Here is a 5,443-nt window from a genome sequence, read left to right as displayed (position 1 = left end):
TTGAAGCAAGAATTTTTCATCACGATGAATATGGTGAGAGAAATGTATGAGGATGAAGGAAAAAGCTCTAGACTTCAAGAGCAGTCGAATTCCATGAGGGAAGAGAAGCAGTTTCTTTCTGACCAATTGCAGGAAATGGAAGGCCAACTTCATATTGCAAACATGAATCTGGAAAGGATGCATGAGTTGGAGACACAACTCCTTGTTACCAAAAAATCCTTAGCCAAGTATCAACTTGAAGAAGAGGTAAACGATTCTAGTTTGTCTTCAAATTCTTATAAGAATGTTTATGTTGGTTCTTTTTAGAAACATACCAGAGGCATAGGGTCCAAGTTGATGTCCAAAATGGGATATGAAGGAAAAGGATTGGGCAAACATGCACAGGGTATAGTTGAGCCAATAATGGTTGAGGTAAGGCCTAAGAATTTGGGTCTTGGCTATGGAAAATATTATGGAGAAAGTTCCAAAGCAGCCATGAAGGCAATTGAAACTATTCCTAGAAGGAGTTTCATTGCAGGTTCTTTATCTCAAGGTTGTAAAGGTTGTATCCTTGAGCAATGCAATAGTTTGAAACATACCTTGCAGGAAGAAGGTGTGCCTAAGCATGCACTTGAACAAGAAAGTGGTGAAAGCTCTAAAACCATTGAAGGGATTGGTGGTGTTCCAAAAGGAGCTTCTTCTTCATTTCATTCACCTCCTCATGAAGGTAATGAAGGTGAAAGAGAAAGGTATAAATCTGATTTCAATCATATTTCTTTTGATCATGTAAAGCATGGAAAATTTCCACACAAGCATTGGAAAAGAATTACTTGTTCCTTTTGTGGTTTGGTTAACTATATTGTTTCTAGATGTTGGAAAAGAATGGCAACATACAAGAAACTATTGAAGGAAAGGAGGCAAGAAGCCAAAGTTCCAATGAACAATGCAAATCATGCTATCAATAAGATGAATATGTGTTGCACTTATTGCCATAAGCATGGAAATACTGCTGAAAGGTGTTGGACTCTGAATCCAACAATGCTTCCACGAAAGTTTAAGAAACTGGAGAAAGAGTATGGCAAGAATGGGAAGGAAGTTCCCATCATTGATATGTGTCAGGATGATACACATGTTGATATTGATGTGCAGTTAAAGGAAGCGACTTTCAAATGGATTGGTAAGAAATGGTTAGAATTCTTATCCAATTAATGTTGCATATCTTCTGATTGAATGCATTTCTTTGTTAAGGGAATGCAAGTTGCACAATGGAAAAGTTGAGTATGAGACCCACTCTATCACAGCAAAAGTTATATTCATTTCAGCTTTGAAAGTAAATGTACATGTGATCGAGGATATTGTACTTCAGAGAAAGTTGAAGGATAAACTGCATGCATGAGAATGATATGCATGAGAACAGGGATCATGATGATTTCCTTGTATTTTAAACATGTATGTGTGATTAACTTGAAGGGTTGATTACTTTGTTTTTAGCCATGCATCTAATGTAATATTGACTTGGAAAAAGTCATTTTGATCTCCAAGATTGTAAAGAGGAGAAATGATGAAGTATTTCATCTTTGTAAGAGCCTTCTCATTTGGGAGGCAGCTCTTCTTCTAGAGCATGGGCATCATGACAGTTGATAAGGCTAAACGGAAGACGATATTTCTGTTCCTTAAATGTTGTACAATTCAGTTCAGAATTTTAGTAAGCTTTTGGGGACCAAAAGCCCTCTCATTTGGGAGGTGTGATCAGGAGCTTAGAACCAAGTGTCGTAAAATGGTTAAAAATACAAGTGATTAGAATTGGTTTGAACCTAAATGACCAGATAGAGCTCGTCTTCCTAATTCTGGCACTGCAACGAGTTCAAAAAACGGTCGTCGTATGAGAAATTTATGCCAAAAAGAAGAATTTCTCAATAACATTGAAATTTTGAATTTTTTCAAAAAAAAATTAAAATAGAATATTCCTGTAATATTCCTTTTCGGGACGGCCAATCCGAGGATGCCACACGGTAGGCTCAGAGGCTGCCACATGTCCATGGTGAATTCAGCAAAATTATTTTAGATAGCGAATCAACGACTGCCACGTGGCAGGCCCAGAGACTGCCACGTGTCCAAGGGTGATGTCAGGGCATATTTTGGTGCAGTTTAAAAATTTTGTGGATGGATGGAGGATCGAACCTGCAACCTCCTTACCACAAATCACATGTCTTACCACTAGGCCAAATTTGTTTATGAAGTTTAAACTTCATTTGGGCGGGAAACCAAAGGGGCCAACCCCGTAGGTCCAGCCCCCCATACACATGACCTCAAGCCCGGAACCATGGTATCCATTCAAACCGCCGGCACATAATCCCATGCAAAAAAACCACCTAAACTTTTGGTGACATGCCCATTAACTACAAGCTGTTAGACTCGTGGAGTTTTGGCAGAGCGCCAAATTAGAGCGGTCCCGCCATAATTGGCGGAGCTAACGGGCCCCAACTACAGTTAGCTGGAGTTTTTTTAGGCCAAAGTGAAGGGAATATTTAATGAGCAACAAATTTGGCTAGGAAAGTCCTTTTTGGATGAATTTTTTTTTTTTTGGTATCTTACACCTTCTGAAGCCATTGGCACAAGTTTCACAGCTATCTGAGGTCATTTGCAGGTGTTTTTGTTTCGTAGAAGTTCCAGGAGCCACTAGAGCCAAATCAGCTTGGGAGTTGCATTGGGAATTGTGCAGTCATTGGATGTGGAACGAAGGTCAGTCCTGAAGTTTTTCATCATTCTGAATCCATTTCTATAGCTCGTTTTGCCTGTTGAGGCATTCTTCTCACTATTTAGCTTCAGGGAAGCTTTAAGGGCCACTAGGGCCATTTCACTAATTGAGCTGTTTGGGGGTTATGTTCATCCATTTTTGGTGATTCAAAAGCATATCTCTACTGCTTTCGACCTTCTGAGTCTAATGGCAGAGGTTTCAGAACCAATTGAGGTCATCTTCACCTTGAAATTCTCCATGCAAGTTTAAAGGGCCACAAGGGCCAATTGGGGAAAGTATTGTATAAGGTACAAATTCACTGTTTAGTGTTTGGGAAAGAGCATGTTTAGCTAATTCCTATCTTTTGATTCTGTATTTACAGTCAGATCTGTATTTAGAGACACACATATTCTTTTATTAGCCTTTGTAGAATTTTTAATACAAGAGGACAAGCCTAGTTTGAGAGGTTTGGTCCAGCAGATGTAGCCCAGAGGGGGTGAACTGCTTTATCATTTTTATGTCTTTACTTTCTGAAGATGATATGCTAAACAAAACTTATATAAAGTTTTAAACAACAAATATATATAACTTGCATACACACATAATCACCTATTCATCTGCAGAAAGTTATTTGTCTTATTCCACAAGACATTAAACTTCAAGTTTGTGTATGTAAAAGACTTCTAAGTGTTTACTTTGTTCTTTGTTTAGGCAGAGCCTGTAGAGGGCCAGGTAGCCTCTGGAACTCATCCTCTCTTTAGAGGTGACATGTCCGGTGAATGCCCCTACAGTCTATCTCTGTATAAGAAATAAGAAGTTTTCACCTTTTTAGAGGTCACTTGGAGTGTATAACTCACATTTGAAATTATGGAAAATGGATACCTTGCACCCTTAAACAAGTACATTCCATTTTCAAATCAAGGATAGTAAATGAGAAACATATCATACAAAGCTTAAATGTTAAGAATTATGTATATATCTATTGGGAGAGAAGCGAAATTAAGGAAATTATTATGGAATGTTGAGATACATTGAGAAATTTTAGAGACTTAATTTCCACTTAATTATAGGAATTATCCATCAATAACTTGATTGAAATGAATCTTATACAAGCATTTTACATCAATAACTTGATTGAAATGAATCTACATCTAATGAGAAAGATGTTTAGCATCTACATGAAATGAAATCTAAAAAGAATATTTGACATATATGGAAAACACAGAGGGAGAAGAATATACTGCAATCCAATAAGTTGGAATCACCAAAAATCTTGTATTAATATTCTAAGAAATGTGTATACATCAAGATTCATAACACTGCCTTCATGAAAAAAAGAAAAGGCCCTTTCTAAGAGTTTCTTTCCAAAAATTATGAACCTTCTTTAAGTGTTTCTTCCTTCCTTTTATAAGGAAAGGGAGAGATTGAAAACAATTACAAAATATCTCAACTTGAGCTCCAATTGTCTAATCAACTAGTTGTCTCAGCATGCCAATGCTCTGTCACCCAAATCATTGCAGCATAATGATTATTTTCTTTAAAATACAATAATAGAAGACTAAAAAACAACTAAATAACAAAAGTTCTGAAAATTGAATGATGATTGTATCAAAATATCTCCAAGCCACTTCCTATGCTAGCCTCTGATTAAACCATGCTTCTACCTCAAATTTCCTCTCTCGCTGCTCTATCGATTCTCAATCGATTCCCCTCGCTTGGTGCCTTAAAAAATAGAATTCCCCATTTTCTAGGAGGCAGGAACAATCACCCCTTTTGGCCTCTGTAATGCTCCAAACACAACTACTAACTCATCTTATCTGTTAACACATGTATCATGCTATCAGAGTGTAATATGCCCCGTAAAACATCCATCGTGAAATATTACAGATTATACTTATCGAGACTTTAAACCTTAACAAACTTTATGAAACAATGAACTCTGATATTATTTTTCCTTCTTTGCTTTATACCCTTCTGCATTTCTTTGTCATAGGACCATGGGTCGTGACCTGGTGCTGAGTCTATAAGTGCTAGGGCCTTTTGTTCCTCCTCGAGGTATACTTTTCATTTGTAAATTACTCAACGCACCTGGTCCTTAAAGTTCTTCTAGACTATGTGCTAGTCCATCATATTGGAGCTCGTCTTCATCATAGGTTTTGAGTCCAGGATTTAACTTGGGTATCATGATATTTCAACTTTTTTATTGCCAATATGTGATTGGTTCTCAACCCCCAGCTCTGCCTTTGGTTCCTCAAGTCCTTGTGACCATGGTGCTAATGCTTATACTAAAGCCCCCTTATCGACACTTTTTCAAGTGTCCACAACTGCAAAGTGCTAATATCCATCAACCTTTAGTATGCAATCTTTGATGTGATGTCATCACTTCCACATGGTGCTTCCTGAGTGGTGATGCATGTCACCCTTATATGTCCCCATAGGACCCCTCAAAATGCCAAAACAAACTCCCACATGTCCTAATCAGAGCCACTCTTATCCCGCCACATGTCCTCATGGGGGAGAGAGAAAAGGGCCTGCCTTCCATTGGTTTTTAGCTAAAATCATTTGTAAATCACTCCTGCCACTTTTGTGTGATTTAACACATATTCAAAACTTTAACATTTTACAGCTTTTAAAAAGTTGTCACGTTCAAAATCACCTATCACCGATGTGCCTGCCGCAAAGTGTGATCGAAGACAAATGATCAATGAAATGCCTGACTACTCTGGT

Source organism: Pinus tabuliformis, chromosome 4_2 (assembly GCF_031772625.1).
Source record: "Pinus tabuliformis cultivar Carrire ecotype Pingquan chromosome 4_2, CPIR1, whole genome shotgun sequence".
NCBI classification, from domain to species: Eukaryota; Viridiplantae; Streptophyta; class Pinopsida; order Pinales; family Pinaceae; genus Pinus; species Pinus tabuliformis.
This window is presented reverse-complemented; position numbering follows the sequence as displayed.